At 49.8% G+C, this 17,591-nt stretch overlaps 20 non-coding genes across 20 annotated transcripts; 7 read left to right on the plus strand and 13 right to left on the minus strand.

The window, feature by feature from the left end:
* Window positions 1-988: 988 nt before the first annotated feature.
* Trnap-cgg lies at window positions 989-1,060 on the minus strand. The gene has a single exon. It is a non-coding gene; the product is annotated as a tRNA-Pro (tRNA).
* Window positions 1,061-1,295: 235 nt separating this feature from the next.
* Trnav-uac lies at window positions 1,296-1,368 on the plus strand. The gene has a single exon. It is a non-coding gene; the product is annotated as a tRNA-Val (tRNA).
* Window positions 1,369-1,969: 601 nt separating this feature from the next.
* Window positions 1,970-2,041, minus strand: Trnap-ugg. The gene has a single exon. It is a non-coding gene; the product is annotated as a tRNA-Pro (tRNA).
* Window positions 2,042-3,684: 1,643 nt separating this feature from the next.
* Trnap-cgg lies at window positions 3,685-3,756 on the minus strand. Its single transcript has one exon. It is a non-coding gene; the product is annotated as a tRNA-Pro (tRNA).
* Window positions 3,757-3,991: 235 nt separating this feature from the next.
* Trnav-uac lies at window positions 3,992-4,064 on the plus strand. Its single transcript has one exon. It is a non-coding gene; the product is annotated as a tRNA-Val (tRNA).
* Window positions 4,065-4,665: 601 nt separating this feature from the next.
* On the minus strand, window positions 4,666-4,737 carry Trnap-ugg. Its single transcript has one exon. It is a non-coding gene; the product is annotated as a tRNA-Pro (tRNA).
* Window positions 4,738-6,380: 1,643 nt separating this feature from the next.
* On the minus strand, window positions 6,381-6,452 carry Trnap-cgg. The gene has a single exon. It is a non-coding gene; the product is annotated as a tRNA-Pro (tRNA).
* A 235-nt stretch (window positions 6,453-6,687) lies between these two features.
* On the plus strand, window positions 6,688-6,760 carry Trnav-uac. Its single transcript has one exon. It is a non-coding gene; the product is annotated as a tRNA-Val (tRNA).
* Window positions 6,761-7,361: 601 nt separating this feature from the next.
* On the minus strand, window positions 7,362-7,433 carry Trnap-ugg. Its single transcript has one exon. It is a non-coding gene; the product is annotated as a tRNA-Pro (tRNA).
* A 1,645-nt stretch (window positions 7,434-9,078) lies between these two features.
* On the minus strand, window positions 9,079-9,150 carry Trnap-cgg. Its single transcript has one exon. It is a non-coding gene; the product is annotated as a tRNA-Pro (tRNA).
* Window positions 9,151-9,385: 235 nt separating this feature from the next.
* Window positions 9,386-9,458, plus strand: Trnav-uac. The gene has a single exon. It is a non-coding gene; the product is annotated as a tRNA-Val (tRNA).
* A 601-nt stretch (window positions 9,459-10,059) lies between these two features.
* Window positions 10,060-10,131, minus strand: Trnap-ugg. Its single transcript has one exon. It is a non-coding gene; the product is annotated as a tRNA-Pro (tRNA).
* Window positions 10,132-11,774: 1,643 nt separating this feature from the next.
* Trnap-cgg lies at window positions 11,775-11,846 on the minus strand. Its single transcript has one exon. It is a non-coding gene; the product is annotated as a tRNA-Pro (tRNA).
* Window positions 11,847-12,081: 235 nt separating this feature from the next.
* On the plus strand, window positions 12,082-12,154 carry Trnav-uac. The gene has a single exon. It is a non-coding gene; the product is annotated as a tRNA-Val (tRNA).
* Window positions 12,155-12,755: 601 nt separating this feature from the next.
* Window positions 12,756-12,827, minus strand: Trnap-ugg. Its single transcript has one exon. It is a non-coding gene; the product is annotated as a tRNA-Pro (tRNA).
* Window positions 12,828-14,468: 1,641 nt separating this feature from the next.
* On the minus strand, window positions 14,469-14,540 carry Trnap-cgg. The gene has a single exon. It is a non-coding gene; the product is annotated as a tRNA-Pro (tRNA).
* A 235-nt stretch (window positions 14,541-14,775) lies between these two features.
* Window positions 14,776-14,848, plus strand: Trnav-uac. Its single transcript has one exon. It is a non-coding gene; the product is annotated as a tRNA-Val (tRNA).
* A 601-nt stretch (window positions 14,849-15,449) lies between these two features.
* On the minus strand, window positions 15,450-15,521 carry Trnap-ugg. The gene has a single exon. It is a non-coding gene; the product is annotated as a tRNA-Pro (tRNA).
* A 1,641-nt stretch (window positions 15,522-17,162) lies between these two features.
* On the minus strand, window positions 17,163-17,234 carry Trnap-cgg. The gene has a single exon. It is a non-coding gene; the product is annotated as a tRNA-Pro (tRNA).
* A 235-nt stretch (window positions 17,235-17,469) lies between these two features.
* On the plus strand, window positions 17,470-17,542 carry Trnav-uac. Its single transcript has one exon. It is a non-coding gene; the product is annotated as a tRNA-Val (tRNA).
* Window positions 17,543-17,591: the final 49 nt, after the last annotated feature.

Here is a 17,591-nt window from a genome sequence, read left to right on the forward strand (position 1 = left end):
TCCGTTGTGTGGGAGAGATCTGGAAACAACTACAGATTCGACCGTTCCACGAGCTCAGGAACGGCCGCGATGCCTTCATCGAGCTCTGCAGATCGACAGATGATAGTGTGGAAATTTCGACAAGCGGTGGCTAAGGGTTAAGAGAAGCCAAACGCACTAAACACAAGAAAGTCGGGAAACCGAAGCACACAACTCATAACGAAAAGATTGTGGAATGCAGTGCGAAAGCAAAACTTCGAGAAGACCAACTCCGAAGCCATCGGCGAGCTAGGAATTATTCCGCACAAGAAGCGATCATGTAGGAAGAGCGAGCCGAGGCTGTCGCTCGACCACACAATAAATTTTTGCTTAATCCCAATTTGCAGTACCGGTTCGACACTAGAATACTGCGCCTTGGTTCTTCCAAAAGCGATAGTAATAAGCACGTCGACTGCAGTGTCATTTGGGGTAGTGAGTCAGACATGGAGAGGATATGGGGCGGGTGGAATATGCAACGACAGGGGCATTGCAGGGCGGCCGCCGGCTCCTTGCGCTGTGGCGCACCGGTGGCGGCGGCGGCCTGGCTGGGCTGCTGGTGCCTCCATGTAGAGCTGCCGCCGACCCCAGGCAAAGTGCCGCTAACGAAGCGATTGCCTTTGGTGACATCTTTTGCAATAACGACTGCGCGAATCGACGGTATCTCGTAAGGAAGGAAAGAGCAGCAGCTGCCGCCGAGCCCAGGCGCCGTGCCGAACACGCAGAAGGTCCCCGGCTCGATTGCGGGCGGAAACCCGTTTTCGTCGCACTCAGCAAGACACTTGCTACGATCTCTACTGTGACCATTTAAATCAACTTCAAACGTTCCATCAGCAGGGTGCACATGGCTCAAATGAAACATGAAACGGTTTCAGAACTGGTTGTCGGATTTTAGCGCTGACTTGGAGGCCTGGAAATGCGCGAAACAGCCGCCGCCATGCGATTTGTTACCACACCGTTGTACAAAACGCAAGGGCTCGTCCGGGATTTGAACCCGGGACCTCCTGCACCCGAAGCAGGAATCATACCCCTAGACCAACGAGCCTATTCGTTCCGAAAACGCACTGCATGTGAATGACGCCACCTTTGATGGTCTCACCATGTAGGGCTGCAGCTCAGCCAGCGTTCTCCCTGTCTGTCGCGGTTGGATTGTTTTCATCGACGTCTTTTACTGCAGGAACTTCACGAATCGGAGGGAGCTCGTAGCCGATGCCCTTGCTAACACAGAAGAAAAACTGTTGCTATTACGAGTCTCCGGGTGGTACATGAAAAGAACCGTCGTTTCCGTGGTGTAGCGGTTATCACGTCTGCTTTACACGCAGAAGGTGCCCGGTTCGATGCCGGGCGGGAACACAACAATTTTAATCTATATTTCGGATTTCATTTCCGAGATGACCTCACGTCCGCGTATGCAGAGACAAGCAATGTTGTATGCTAGACGGATAGGGCGTCATTTTACTGTCAAATACTGTAGCTCTCTTATTGCACCGGTATTTGGTAACTGAGAACGCCCCTAGCTCCATTATGGCTGGCAAAATTTATAATCCGGTTCTTCAGGGCTACTTCAAGTGCGCTTGCTACTGGCTTTCCTGAGCTCACCCTACTCGCCTTGTCACAGCTCTGTCAAAGTGTGATACTAACTAATAATCAGAAACTCTTAGCCACGATCAATCTTACATGCCACCCCTTGGTTGTTGCCGTCGCTAGTAAGATGAGGGTAGACTGTCGCACAATTAAGCTGAATCTCCACTCACGGTGCACATATCCCGCAAAGACAACCTTGTTTTCCGTTGCATGCAAGATTACCGTCTGCCTTTCTACCGAATTCCACCTACGTACTTTACTGGCGCCGCATTCTTGTTATATCCACGTGCTATAACAGGCATCTACTCTTTATTGAGGAGCTGCAACCGGGGCTGAGTTCCACCTACGCTTCAGCACGATCAAAATGGCAGGGCTCGTCCGGGATTTGAACCCGGGACCTCCTGCACCCAAAGCAGGAATCATACCCCTAGACCAACGAGCCACCTGGCTGGAGCTGTCAAGTTAATCCCAAGTAGTGGGCCTCACAGGGAACACAAACTTCTACGCGAATTCGCAAGATAAACGCTTTCTGCAGGCAGCACTCACCACTGTTGAGAAGAATATTAAAGGCAACGAATAAAAAGCAAAATAACCTCATCGAGCACTGCTTATGAACAGCCGGCAGTGCCTCAGTTTCGGTATGTGCTTTCTCAGGGTTAAGAGGAGGCGAATGCACTAAACAAAAGAACATCGGGAAACCAAGCACCAACTCATAACGAAAAGATTGCAAAATGTACTGCAAGCAAAATTTCCAGAAGACGGATACTGAAGACGCCGCAGACAAAAGAATTATTCTATGCAGTAACGATTATCTAGGAAGCGTGAATTGCATGTGCTGCTCCACCACACAACTTCTTTTGATACTGTTTTACTTATTCTAAATTTTCATTACCTGATCGTCTCTAAAATACTGTGCGGTTATCACCTGGTTTCCAACAGCGATAGTAGTAAGAAAATCGACTACAATGTCTTTCAAAGTAGGTCAGACACAAAAAAAAAAAAAATCGGAGCTGCGTGTAGCTCATGTCATTCTGCTTTCAATCGTGAATCTCCGGCTGGGAGTAGTGGCGTACTTCTGTAATCCAAGCTTCTGGGAGTCCGTTGTGTGGGAGAGATCTGGAAACAACTACAGATTCGACCGTTCCACGAGCTCAGGAACGGCCGCGATGCCTTCATCGAGCTCTGCAGATCGACAGATGATAGTGTGGAAATTTCGACAAGCGGTGGCTAAGGGTTAAGAGAAGCCAAACGCACTAAACACAAGAAAGTCGGGAAACCGAAGCACACAACTCATAACGAAAAGATTGTGGAATGCAGTGCGAAAGCAAAACTTGGAGAAGACCAACTCCGAAGCCATCGGCGAGCTAGGAATTATTCCGCACAAGAAGCGATCATGTAGGAAGAGCGAGCCGAGGCTGTCGCTCGACCACACAATAAATTTTTGCTTAATCCCAATTTGCAGTACCGGTTCGACACTAGAATACTGCGCCTTGGTTCTTCCAAAAGCGATAGTAATAAGCACGTCGACTGCAGTGTCATTTGGGGTAGTGAGTCAGACATGGAGAGGATATGGGGCGGGTGGAATATGCAACGACAGGGGCATTGCAGGGCGGCCGCCGGCTCCTTGCGCTGTGGCGCACCGGTGGCGGCGGCGGCCTGGCTGGGCTGCTGGTGCCTCCATGTAGAGCTGCCGCCGACCCCAGGCAAAGTGCCGCTAACGAAGCGATTGCCTTTGGTGACATCTTTTGCAATAACGACTGCGCGAATCGACGGTATCTCGTAAGGAAGGAAAGAGCAGCAGCTGCCGCCGAGCCCAGGCGCCGTGCCGAACACGCAGAAGGTCCCCGGCTCGATTGCGGGCGGAAACCCGTTTTCGTCGCACTCAGCAAGACACTTGCTACGATCTCTACTGTGACCATTTAAATCAACTTCAAACGTTCCATCAGCAGGGTGCACATGGCTCAAATGAAACATGAAACGGTTTCAGAACTGGTTGTCGGATTTTAGCGCTGACTTGGAGGCCTGGAAATGCGCGAAACAGCCGCCGCCATGCGATTTGTTACCACACCGTTGTACAAAACGCAAGGGCTCGTCCGGGATTTGAACCCGGGACCTCCTGCACCCGAAGCAGGAATCATACCCCTAGACCAACGAGCCTATTCGTTCCGAAAACGCACTGCATGTGAATGACGCCACCTTTGATGGTCTCACCATGTAGGGCTGCAGCTCAGCCAGCGTTCTCCCTGTCTGTCGCGGTTGGATTGTTTTCATCGACGTCTTTTACTGCAGGAACTTCACGAATCGGAGGGAGCTCGTAGCCGATGCCCTTGCTAACACAGAAGAAAAACTGTTGCTATTACGAGTCTCCGGGTGGTACATGAAAAGAACCGTCGTTTCCGTGGTGTAGCGGTTATCACGTCTGCTTTACACGCAGAAGGTGCCCGGTTCGATGCCGGGCGGGAACACAACAATTTTAATCTATATTTCGGATTTCATTTCCGAGATGACCTCACGTCCGCGTATGCAGAGACAAGCAATGTTGTATGCTAGACGGATAGGGCGTCATTTTACTGTCAAATACTGTAGCTCTCTTATTGCACCGGTATTTGGTAACTGAGAACGCCCCTAGCTCCATTATGGCTGGCAAAATTTATAATCCGGTTCTTCAGGGCTACTTCAAGTGCGCTTGCTACTGGCTTTCCTGAGCTCACCCTACTCGCCTTGTCACAGCTCTGTCAAAGTGTGATACTAACTAATAATCAGAAACTCTTAGCCACGATCAATCTTACATGCCACCCCTTGGTTGTTGCCGTCGCTAGTAAGATGAGGGTAGACTGTCGCACAATTAAGCTGAATCTCCACTCACGGTGTACATATCCCGCAAAGACAACCTTGTTTTCCGTTGCATGCAAGATTACCGTCTGCCTTTCTACCGAATTCCACCTACGTACTTTACTGGCGCCGCATTCTTGTTATATCCACGTGCTATAACAGGCATCTACTCTTTATTGAGGAGCTGCAACCGGGGCTGAGTTCCACCTACGCTTCAGCACGATGAAAATGGCAGGGCTCGTCCGGGATTTGAACCCGGGACCTCCTGCACCCAAAGCAGGAATCATACCCCTAGACCAACGAGCCACCTGGCTGGAGCAGTCAAGTTAATCCCAAGTAGTGGGCCTCACAGGGAACACAAACTTTCACGCGAATTCGCAAGATAAACGCTTTCTGCAGGCAGCACTCACCACTGTTGAGAAGAATATTAAAGGCAACGAATAAAAAGCGAAATAACTTCATCGAGCACTGCTTATGAACAGCCGGCAGTGCCTCAGTTTCGGTATGTGCTTTCTCAGGGTTAAGAGGAGGCAAATGCACTAAACAAAAGAACATCGGGAAACCAAGCACCAACTCATAACGAAAAGATTGCAAAATGTACTGCAAGCAAAATTTCCAGAAGACGGATACTGAAGACGCCGCAGACAAAAGAATTATTCTATGCAGTAACGATTATCTAGGAAGCGTGAATTGCATGTGCTGCTCCACCACACAACTTCTTTTGATACTGTTTTACTTATTCTAAATTTTCATTACCTGATCGTCTCTAAAATACTGTGCGGTTATCACCTGGTTTCCAACAGCGATAGTAGTAAGAAAATCGACTACAATGTCTTTCAAAGTAGGTCAGACACAAAAAAAAAAAAAATCGGAGCTGCGTGTAGCTCATGTCATTCTGCTTTCAATCGTGAATCTCCGGCTGGGAGTAGTGGCGTACTTCTGTAATCCAAGCTTCTGGGAGTCCGTTGTGTGGGAGAGATCTGGAAACAACTACAGATTCGACCGTTCCACGAGCTCAGGAACGGCCGCGATGCCTTCATCGAGCTCTGCAGATCGACAGATGATAGTGTGGAAATTTCGACAAGCGGTGGCTAAGGGTTAAGAGAAGCCAAACGCACTAAACACAAGAAAGTCGGGAAACCGAAGCACACAACTCATAACGAAAAGATTGTGGAATGCAGTGCGAAAGCAAAACTTCGAGAAGACCAACTCCGAAGCCATCGGCGAGCTAGGAATTATTCCGCACAAGAAGCGATCATGTAGGAAGAGCGAGCCGAGGCTGTCGCTCGACCACACAATAAATTTTTGCTTAATCCCAATTTGCAGTACCGGTTCGACACTAGAATACTGCGCCTTGGTTCTTCCAAAAGCGATAGTAATAAGCACGTCGACTGCAGTGTCATTTGGGGTAGTGAGTCAGACATGGAGAGGATATGGGGCGGGTGGAATATGCAACGACAGGGGCATTGCAGGGCGGCCGCCGGCTCCTTGCGCTGTGGCGCACCGGTGCCGGCGGCGGCCTGGCTGGGCTGCTGGTGCCTCCATGTAGAGCTGCCGCCGACCCCAGGCAAAGTGCCGCTAACGAAGCGATTGCCTTTGGTGACATCTTTTGCAATAACGACTGCGCGAATCGACGGTATCTCGTAAGGAAGGAAAGAGCAGCAGCTGCCGCCGAGCCCAGGCGCCGTGCCGAACACGCAGAAGGTCCCCGGCTCGATTGCGGGCGGAAACCCGTTTTCGTCGCACTCAGCAAGACACTTGCTACGATCTCTACTGTGACCATTTAAATCAACTTCAAACGTTCCATCAGCAGGGTGCACATGGCTCAAATGAAACATGAAACGGTTTCAGAACTGGTTGTCGGATTTTAGCGCTGACTTGGAGGCCTGGAAATGCGCGAAACAGCCGCCGCCATGCGATTTGTTACCACACCGTTGTACAAAACGCAAGGGCTCGTCCGGGATTTGAACCCGGGACCTCCTGCACCCGAAGCAGGAATCATACCCCTAGACCAACGAGCCTATTCGTTCCGAAAACGCACTGCATGTGAATGACGCCACCTTTGATGGTCTCACCATGTAGGGCTGCAGCTCAGCCAGCGTTCTCCCTGTCTGTCGCGGTTGGATTGTTTTCATCGACGTCTTTTACTGCAGGAACTTCACGAATCGGAGGGAGCTCGTAGCCGATGCCCTTGCTAACACAGAAGAAAAACTGTTGCTATTACGAGTCTCCGGGTGGTACATGAAAAGAACCGTTGTTTCCGTGGTGTAGCGGTTATCACGTCTGCTTTACACGCAGAAGGTGCCCGGTTCGATGCCGGGCGGGAACACAACAATTTTAATCTATATTTCGGATTTCATTTCCGAGATGACCTCACGTCCGCGTATGCAGAGACAAGCAATGTTGTATGCTAGACGGATAGGGCGTCATTTTACTGTCAAATACTGTAGCTCTCTTATTGCACCGGTATTTGGTAACTGAGAACGCCCCTAGCTCCATTATGGCTGGCAAAATTTATAATCCGGTTCTTCAGGGCTACTTCAAGTGCGCTTGCTACTGGCTTTCCTGAGCTCACCCTACTCGCCTTGTCACAGCTCTGTCAAAGTGTGATGCTAACTAATAATGAGAAACTCTTAGCCACGCTCAATCTTACATGCCACCCCTTGGTTGTTGCCGTCGCTAGTAAGATGAGGGTAGACTGTCGCACAATTAAGCTGAATCTCCACTCACGGTGCACATATCCCGCAAAGACAACCTTGTTTTCCGTTGCATGCAAAATTACCGTCTGCCTTTCTACCGAATTCCACCTACGTACTTTACTGGCGCCGCATTCTTGTTATATCCACGTGCTATAACAGGCATCTACTCTTCATTGAGGAGCTGCAACCGGGGCTGAGTTCCACTTACGCTTCAGCACGATCAAAATGGCAGGGCTCGTCCGGGATTTGAACCCGGGACCTCCTGCACCCAAAGCAGGAATCATACCCCTAGACCAACGAGCCACCTGGCTGGAGCAGTCAAGTTAATCCCAAGTAGTGGGCCTCACAGGGAACACAAACTTTCACGCGAATTCGCAAGATAAACGCTTTCTGCAGGCAGCACTCACCACTGTTGAGAAGAATATTAAAGGCAACGAATAAAAAGCGAAATAACCTCATCGAGCACTGCTTATGAACAGCCGGCAGTGCCTCAGTTTCGGTATGTGCTTTCTCAGGGTTAAGAGGAGGCGAATGCACTAAACAAAAGAACATCGGGAAACCAAGCACCAACTCATAACGAAAAGATTGCAAAATGTACTGCAAGCAAAATTTCCAGAAGACGGATACTGAAGACGCCGCAGACAAAAGAATTATTCTATGCAGTAACGATTATCTAGGAAGCGTGAATTGCATGTGCTGCTCCACCACACAACTTCTTTTGATACTGTTTTACTTATTCTAAATTTTCATTACCTGATCGTCTCTAAAATACTGTGCGGTTATCACCTGGTTTCCAACAGCGATAGTAGTAAGAAAATCGACTACAATGTCTTTCAAAGTAAGTCAGACACAAAAAAAAAAAAAAAATCGGAGCTGCGTGTAGCTCATGTCATTCTGCTTTCAATCGTGAATCTCCGGCTGGGAGTAGTGGCGTACTTCTGTAATCCAAGCTTCTGGGAGTCCGTTGTGTGGGAGAGATCTGGAAACAACTACAGATTCGACCGTTCCACGAGCTCAGGAACGGCCGCGATGCCTTCATCGAGCTCTGCAGATCGACAGATGATAGTGTGGAAATTTCGGCAAGCGGTGGCTAAGGGTTAAGAGAAGCCAAACGCACTAAACACAAGAAAGTCGGGAAACCGAAGCACACAACTCATAACGAAAAGATTGTGGAATGCAGTGCGAAAGCAAAACTTGGAGAAGACCAACTCCGAAGCCATCGGCGAGCTAGGAATTATTCCGCACAAGAAGCGATCATGTAGGAAGAGCGAGCCGAGGCTGTCGCTCGACCACACAATAAATTTTTGCTTAATCCCAATTTGCAGTACCGGTTCGACACTAGAATACTGCGCCTTGGTTCTTCCAAAAGCGATAGTAATAAGCACGTCGACTGCAGTGTCATTTGGGGTAGTGAGTCAGACATGGAGAGGATATGGGGCGGGTGGAATATGCAACGACAGGGGCATTGCAGGGCGGCCGCCGGCTCCTTGCGCTGTGGCGCACCGGTGCCGGCGGCGGCCTGGCTGGGCTGCTGGTGCCTCCATGTAGAGCTGCCGCCGAGCCCAGGCAAAGTGCCGCTAACGAAGCGATTGCCTTTGGTGACATCTTTTGCAATAACGACTGCGCGAATCGACGGTATCTCGTAAGGAAGGAAAGAGCAGCAGCTGCCGCCGAGCCCAGGCGCCGTGCCGAACACGCAGAAGGTCCCCGGCTCGATTGCGGGCGGAAACCCGTTTTCGTCGCACTCAGCAAGACACTTGCTACGATCTCTACTGTGACCATTTAAATCAACTTCAAACGTTCCATCAGCAGGGTGCACATGGCTGAAATGAAACATGAAACGGTTTCAGAACTGGTTGTCGGATTTTAGCGCTGACTTGGAGGCCTGGAAATGCGCGAAACAGCCGCCGCCATGCGATTTGTTACCACACCGTTGTACAAAACGCAAGGGCTCGTCCGGGATTTGAACCCCGGACCTCCTGCACCCGAAGCAGGAATCATACCCCTAGACCAACGAGCCTATTCGTTCCGAAAACGCACTGCATGTGAATGACGCCACCTTTGATGGTCTCACCATGTAGGGCTGCAGCTCAGCCAGCGTTCTCCCTGTCTGTCGCGGTTGGATTGTTTTCATCGACGTCTTTTACTGCAGGAACTTCACGAATCGGAGGGAGCTCGTAGCCGATGCCCTTGCTAACACAGAAGAAAAACTGTTGCTATTACGAGTCTCCGGGTGGTACATGAAAAGAACCGTCGTTTCCGTGGTGTAGCGGTTATCACGTCTGCTTTACACGCAGAAGGTCCCCGGTTCGATCCCGGGCGGGAACACAACAATTTTAATCTATATTTCGGATTTCATTTCCGAGATGACCTCACGTCCGCGTATGCAGAGACAAGCAATGTTGTATGCTAGACGGATAGGGCGTCATTTTACTGTCAAATACTGTAGCTCTCTTATTGCACCGGTATTTGGTAACTGAGAACGCCCCTAGCTCCATTATGGCTGGCAAAATTTATAATCCGGTTCTTCAGGGCTACTTCAAGTGCGCTTGCTACTGGCTTTCCTGAGCTCACCCTACTCGCCTTGTCACAGCTCTGTCAAAGTGTGATACTAACTAATAATCAGAAACTCTTAGCCACGATCAATCATACATGCCACCCCTTGGTTGTTGCCGTCGCTAGTAAGATGAGGGTAGACTGTCGCACAATTAAGCTGAATCTCCACTCACGGTGCACATATCCCGCAAAGACAACCTTGTTTTCCGTTGCATGCAAAATTACCGTCTGCCTTTCTACCGAATTCCACCTACGTACTTTACTGGCGCCGCATTCTTGTTATATCCACGTGCTATAACAGGCATCTACTCTTCATTGAGGAGCTGCAACCGGGGCTGAGTTCCACCTACGCTTCTACACGATCAAAATGGCAGGGCTCGTCCGGGATTTGAACCCGGGACCTCCTGCACCCAAAGCAGGAATCATACCCCTAGACCAACGAGCCACCTGGCTGGAGCAGTCAAGTTAATCCCAAGTAGTGGGCCTCACAGGGAACACAAACTTTCACGCGAATTCGCAAGATAAACGCTTTCTGCAGGCAGCACTCACCACTGTTGAGAAGAATATTAAAGGCAACGAATAAAAAGCGAAATAACTTCATCGAGCACTGCTTATGAACAGCCGGCAGTGCCTCAGTTTCGGTATGTGCTTTCTCAGGGTTAAGAGGAGGCGAATGCACTAAACAAAAGAACATCGGGAAACCAAGCACCAACTCATAACGAAAAGATTGCAAAATGTACTGCAAGCAAAATTTCCAGAAGACGGATACTGAAGACGCCGCAGACAAAAGAATTATTCTATGCAGTAACGATTATCTAGGAAGCGTGAATTGCATGTGCTGCTCCACCACACAACTTCTTTTGATACTGTTTTACTTATTCTAAATTTTCATTGCCTGATCGTCTCTAAAATACTGTGCGGTTATCACCTGGTTTCCAACAGCGATAGTAGTAAGAAAATCGACTACAATGTCTTTCAAAGTAGGTCAGACACAAAAAAAAAAAAAATCGGAGCTGCGTGTAGCTCATGTCATTCTGCTTTCAATCGTGAATCTCCGGCTGGGAGTAGTGGCGTACTTCTGTAATCCAAGCTTCTGGGAGTCCGTTGTGTGGGAGAGATCTGGAAACAACTACAGATTCGACCGTTCCACGAGCTCAGGAACGGCCGCGATGCCTTCATCGAGCTCTGCAGATCGACAGATGATAGTGTGGAAATTTCGACAAGCGGTGGCTAAGGGTTAAGAGAAGCCAAACGCACTAAACACAAGAAAGTCGGGAAACCGAAGCACACAACTCATAACGAAAAGATTGTGGAATGCAGTGCGAAAGCAAAACTTCGAGAAGACCAACTCCGAAGCCATCGGCGAGCTAGGAATTATTCCGCACAAGAAGCGATCATGTAGGAGGAGCGAGCCGAGGCTGTCGCTCGACCACACAATAAATTTTTGCTTAATCCCAATTTGCAGTACCGGTTCGACACTAGAATACTGCGCCTTGGTTCTTCCAAAAGCGATAGTAATAAGCACGTCGACTGCAGTGTCATTTCGGGTAGTGAGTCAGACATGGAGAGGATATGGGGCGGGTGGAATATGCAACGACAGGGGCATTGCAGGGCGGCCGCCGGCTCCTTGCGCTGTGGCGCACCGGTGCCGGCGGCGGCCTGGCTGGGCTGCTGGTGCCTCCATGTAGAGCTGCCGCCGAGCCCAGGCAAAGTGCCGCTAACGAAGCGATTGCCTTTGGTGACATCTTTTGCAATAACGACTGCGCGAATCGACGGTATCTCGTAAGGAAGGAAAGAGCAGCAGCTGCCGCCGAGCCCAGGCGCCGTGCCGAACACGCAGAAGGTCCCCGGCTCGATTGCGGGCGGAAACCCGTTTTCGTCGCACTCAGCAAGACACTTGCTACGATCTCTACTGTGACCATTTAAATCAACTTCAAACGTTCCATCAGCAGGGTGCACATGGCTCAAATGAAACATGAAACGGTTTCAGAACTGGTTGTCGGATTTTAGCGCTGACTTGGAGGCCTGGAAATGCGCGAAACAGCCGCCGCCATGCGATTTGTTACCACACCGTTGTACAAAACGCAAGGGCTCGTCCGGGATTTGAACCCGGGACCTCCTGCACCCGAAGCAGGAATCATACCCCTAGACCAACGAGCCTATTCGTTCCGAAAACGCACTGCATGTGAATGACGCCACCTTTGATGGTCTCACCATGTAGGGCTGCAGCTCAGCCAGCGTTCTCCCTGTCTGTCGCGGTTGGATTGTTTTCATCGACGTCTTTTACTGCAGGAACTTCACGAATCGGAGGGAGCTCGTAGCCGATGCCCTTGCTAACACAGAAGAAAAACTGTTGCTATTACGAGTCTCCGGGTGGTACATGAAAAGAACCGTCGTTTCCGTGGTGTAGCGGTTATCACGTCTGCTTTACACGCAGAAGGTGCCCGGTTCGATGCCGGGCGGGAACACAACAATTTTAATCTATATTTCGGATTTCATTTCCGAGATGACCTCACGTCCGCGTATGCAGAGACAAGCAATGTTGTATGCTAGACGGATAGGGCGTCATTTTACTGTCAAATACTGTAGCTCTCTTATTGCACCGGTATTTGGTAACTGAGAACGCCCCTAGCTCCATTATGGCTGGCAAAATTTATAATCCGGTTCTTCAGGGCTACTTCAAGTGCGCTTGCTACTGGCTTTCCTGAGCTCACCCTACTCGCCTTGTCACAGCTCTGTCAAAGTGTGATACTAACTAATAATCAGAAACTCTTAGCCACGATCAATCTTACATGCCACCCCTTGGTTGTTGCCGTCGCTAGTAAGATGAGGGTAGACTGTCGCACAATTAAGCTGAATCTCCACTCACGGTGCACATATCCCGCAAAGACAACCTTGTTTTCCGTTGCATGCAAAATTACCGTCTGCCTTTCTACCGAATTCCACCTACGTACTTTACTGGCGCCGCATTCTTGTTATATCCACGTGCTATAACAGGCATCTACTCTTCATTGAGGAGCTGCAACCGGGGCTGAGTTCCACCTACGCTTCAGCACGATCAAAATGGCAGGGCTCGTCCGGGATTTGAACCCGGGACCTCCTGCACCCAAAGCAGGAATCATACCCCTAGACCAACGAGCCACCTGGCTGGAGCAGTCAAGTTAATCCCAAGTAGTGGGCCTCACAGGGAACACAAACTTTCACGCGAATTCGCAAGATAAACGCTTTCTGCAGGCAGCACTCACCACTGTTGAGAAGAATATTAAAGGCAACGAATAAAAAGCGAAATAACTTCATCGAGCACTGCTTATGAACAGCCGGCAGTGCCTCAGTTTCGGTATGTGCTTTCTCAGGGTTAAGAGGAGGCGAATGCACTAAACAAAAGAACATCGGGAAACCAAGCACCAACTCATAACGAAAAGATTGCAAAATGTACTGCAAGCAAAATTTCCAGAAGACGGATACTGAAGACGCCGCAGACAAAAGAATTATTCTATGCAGTAACGATTATCTAGGAAGCGTGAATTGCATGTGCTGCTCCACCACACAACTTCTTTTGATACTGTTTTACTTATTCTAAATTTTCATTGCCTGATCGTCTCTAAAATACTGTGCGGTTATCACCTGGTTTCCAACAGCGATAGTAGTAAGAAAATCGACTACAATGTCTTTCAAAGTAGGTCAGACACAAAAAAAAAAAATCGGAGCTGCGTGTAGCTCATGTCATTCTGCTTTCAATCGTGAATCTCCGGCTGGGAGTAGTGGCGTACTTCTGTAATCCAAGCTTCTGGGAGTCCGTTGTGTGGGAGAGATCTGGAAACAACTACAGATTCGACCGTTCCACGAGCTCAGGAACGGCCGCGATGCCTTCATCGAGCTCTGCAGATCGACAGATGATAGTGTGGAAATTTCGACAAGCGGTGGCTAAGGGTTAAGAGAAGCCAAACGCACTAAACACAAGAAAGTCGGGAAACCGAAGCACACAACTCATAACGAAAAGATTGTGGAATGCAGTGCGAAAGCAAAACTTCGAGAAGACCAACTCCGAAGCCATCGGCGAGCTAGGAATTATTCCGCACAAGAAGCGATCATGTAGGAGGAGCGAGCCGAGGCTGTCGCTCGACCACACAATAAATTTTTGCTTAATCCCAATTTGCAGTACCGGTTCGACACTAGAATACTGCGCCTTGGTTCTTCCAAAAGCGATAGTAATAAGCACGTCGACTGCAGTGTCATTTCGGGTAGTGAGTCAGACATGGAGAGGATATGGGGCGGGTGGAATATGCAACGACAGGGGCATTGCAGGGCGGCCGCCGGCTCCTTGCGCTGTGGCGCACCGGTGCCGGCGGCGGCCTGGCTGGGCTGCTGGTGCCTCCATGTAGAGCTGCCGCCGAGCCCAGGCAAAGTGCCGCTAACGAAGCGATTGCCTTTGGTGACATCTTTTGCAATAACGACTGCGCGAATCGACGGTATCTCGTAAGGAAGGAAAGAGCAGCAGCTGCCGCCGAGCCCAGGCGCCGTGCCGAACACGCAGAAGGTCCCCGGCTCGATTGCGGGCGGAAACCCGTTTTCGTCGCACTCAGCAAGACACTTGCTACGATCTCTACTGTGACCATTTAAATCAACTTCAAACGTTCCATCAGCAGGGTGCACATGGCTCAAATGAAACATGAAACGGTTTCAGAACTGGTTGTCGGATTTTAGCGCTGACTTGGAGGCCTGGAAATGCGCGAAACAGCCGCCGCCATGCGATTTGTTACCACACCGTTGTACAAAACGCAAGGGCTCGTCCGGGATTTGAACCCGGGACCTCCTGCACCCGAAGCAGGAATCATACCCCTAGACCAACGAGCCTATTCGTTCCGAAAACGCACTGCATGTGAATGACGCCACCTTTGATGGTCTCACCATGTAGGGCTGCAGCTCAGCCAGCGTTCTCCCTGTCTGTCGCGGTTGGATTGTTTTCATCGACGTCTTTTACTGCAGGAACTTCACGAATCGGAGGGAGCTCGTAGCCGATGCCCTTGCTAACACAGAAGAAAAACTGTTGCTATTACGAGTCTCCGGGTGGTACATGAAAAGAACCGTCGTTTCCGTGGTGTAGCGGTTATCACGTCTGCTTTACACGCAGAAGGTGCCCGGTTCGATGCCGGGCGGGAACACAACAATTTTAATCTATATTTCGGATTTCATTTCCGAGATGACCTCACGTCCGCGTATGCAGAGACAAGCAATGTTGTATGCTAGACGGATAGGGCGTCATTTTACTGTCAAATACTGTAGCTCTCTTATTGCACCGGTATTTGGTAACTGAGAACGCCCCTAGCTCCATTATGGCTGGCAAAATTTATAATCCGGTTCTTCAGGGCTACTTCAAGTGCGCTTGCTACTGGCTTTCCTGAGCTCACCCTACTCGCCTTGTCACAGCTCTGTCAAAGTGTGATACTAACTAATAATCAGAAACTCTTAGCCACGATCAATCTTACATGCCACCCCTTGGTTGTTGCCGTCGCTAGTAAGATGAGGGTAGACTGTCGCACAATTAAGCTGAATCTCCACTCACGGTGCACATATCCCGCAAAGACAACCTTGTTTTCCGTTGCATGCAAAATTACCGTCTGCCTTTCTACCGAATTCCACCTACGTACTTTACTGGCGCCGCATTCTTGTTATATCCACGTGCTATAACAGGCATCTACTCTTCATTGAGGAGCTGCAACCGGGGCTGAGTTCCACCTACGCTTCAGCACGATCAAAATGGCAGGGCTCGTCCGGGATTTGAACCCGGGACCTCCTGCACCCAAAGCAGGAATCATACCCCTAGACCAACGAGCCACCTGGCTGGAGCAGTCAAGTTAATCCCAAGTAGTGGGCCTCACAGGGAACACAAACTTTCACGCGAATTCGCAAGATAAACGCTTTCTGCAGGCAGCACTCACCACTGTTGAGAAGAATATTAAAGGCAACGAATAAAAAGCGAAATAACTTCATCGAGCACTGCTTATGAACAGCCGGCAGTGCCTCAGTTTCGGTATGTGCTTTCTCAGGGTTAAGAGGAGGCGAATGCACTAAACAAAAGAACATCGGGAAACCAAGCACCAACTCATAACGAAAAGATTGCAAAATGTACTGCAAGCAAAATTTCCAGAAGACGGATACTGAAGACGCCGCAGACAAAAGAATTATTCTATGCAGTAACGATTATCTAGGAAGCGTGAATTGCATGTGCTGCTCCACCACACAACTTCTTTTGATACTGTTTTACTTATTCTAAATTTTCATTGCCTGATCGTCTCTAAAATACTGTGCGGTTATCACCTGGTTCCCAACAGCGATATTAGTAAGAAAATCGACTACAATGTCTTTCAAAGTAGGTCAGACACAAAAAAAAAAAATCGGAGCTGCGTGTAACTCATGTCATTCTGCTTTCAATCGTGAATCTCCGGCTGGGAGTAGTGGCGTACTTCTGTAATCCAAGCTTCTGGGAGTCCGTTGTGTGGGAGAGATCTGGAAACAACTACAGATTCGACCGTTCCACGAGCTCAGGAACGGCCGCGATGCCTTCATCGAGCTCTGCAGATCGACAGATGATAGTGTGGAAATTTCGACAAGCGGTGGCTAAGGGTTAAGAGAAGCCAAACGCACTAAACACAAGAAAGTCGGGAAACCGAAGCACACAACTCATAACGAAAAGATTGTGGAATGCAGTGCGAAAGCAAAACTTCGAGAAGACCAACTCCGAAGCCATCGGCGAGCTAGGAATTATTCCGCACAAGAAGCGATCATGTAGGAAGAGCGAGCCGAGGCTGTCGCTCGACCACACAATAAATTTTTGCTTAATCCCAATTTGCAGTACCGGTTCGACACTAGAATACTGCGCCTTGGTTCTTCCAAAAGCGATAGTAATAGGCACGTCGACTGCAGTGTCATTTGGGGTAGTGAGTCAGACATGGAGAGGATATGGGGCGGGTGGAATATGCAACGACAGGGGCATTGCAGGGCGGCCGCCGGCTCCTTGCGCTGTGGCGCACCGGTGCCGGCGGCGGCCTGGCTGGGCTGCTGGTGCCTCCATGTAGAGCTGCCGCCGAGCCCAGGCAAAGTGCCGCTAACGAAGCGATTGCCTTTGGTGACATCTTTTGCAATAACGACTGCGCGAATCGACGGTATCTCGTAAGGAAGGAAAGAGCAGCAGCTGCCGCCGAGCCCAGGCGCCGTGCCGAACACGCAGAAGGTCCCCGGCTCGATTGCGGGCGGAAACCCGTTTTCGTCGCACTCAGCAAGACACTTGCTACGATCTCTACTGTGACCATTTAAATCAACTTCAAACGTTCCATCAGCAGGGTGCACATGGCTCAAATGAAACATGAAACGGTTTCAGAACTGGTTGTCGGATTTTAGCGCTGACTTGGAGGCCTGGAAATGCGCGAAACAGCCGCCGCCATGCGATTTGTTACCACACCGTTGTACAAAACGCAAGGGCTCGTCCGGGATTTGAACCCCGGACCTCCTGCACCCGAAGCAGGAATCATACCCCTAGACCAACGAGCCTATTCGTTCCGAAAACGCACTGCATGTGAATGACGCCACCTTTGATGGTCTCACCATGTAGGGCTGCAGCTCAGCCAGCGTTCTCCCTGTCTGTCGCGGTTGGATTGTTTTCATCGACGTCTTTTACTGCAGGAACTTCACGAATCGGAGGGAGCTCGTAGCCGATGCCCTTGCTAACACAGAAGAAAAACTGTTGCTATTACGAGTCTCCGGGTGGTACATGAAAAGAACCGTCGTTTCCGTGGTGTAGCGGTTATCACATCTGCTTTACACGCAGAAGGTGCCCGGTTCGACACCGGGCGGGAACACAACAATTTTAATCTATATTTCGGATTTCATTTCCGAGATGACCTCACG

Source organism: Schistocerca americana, chromosome 2, assembly GCF_021461395.2.
Source record: "Schistocerca americana isolate TAMUIC-IGC-003095 chromosome 2, iqSchAmer2.1, whole genome shotgun sequence".
Lineage (NCBI taxonomy): Eukaryota > Metazoa > Arthropoda > Insecta > Orthoptera > Acrididae > Schistocerca > Schistocerca americana.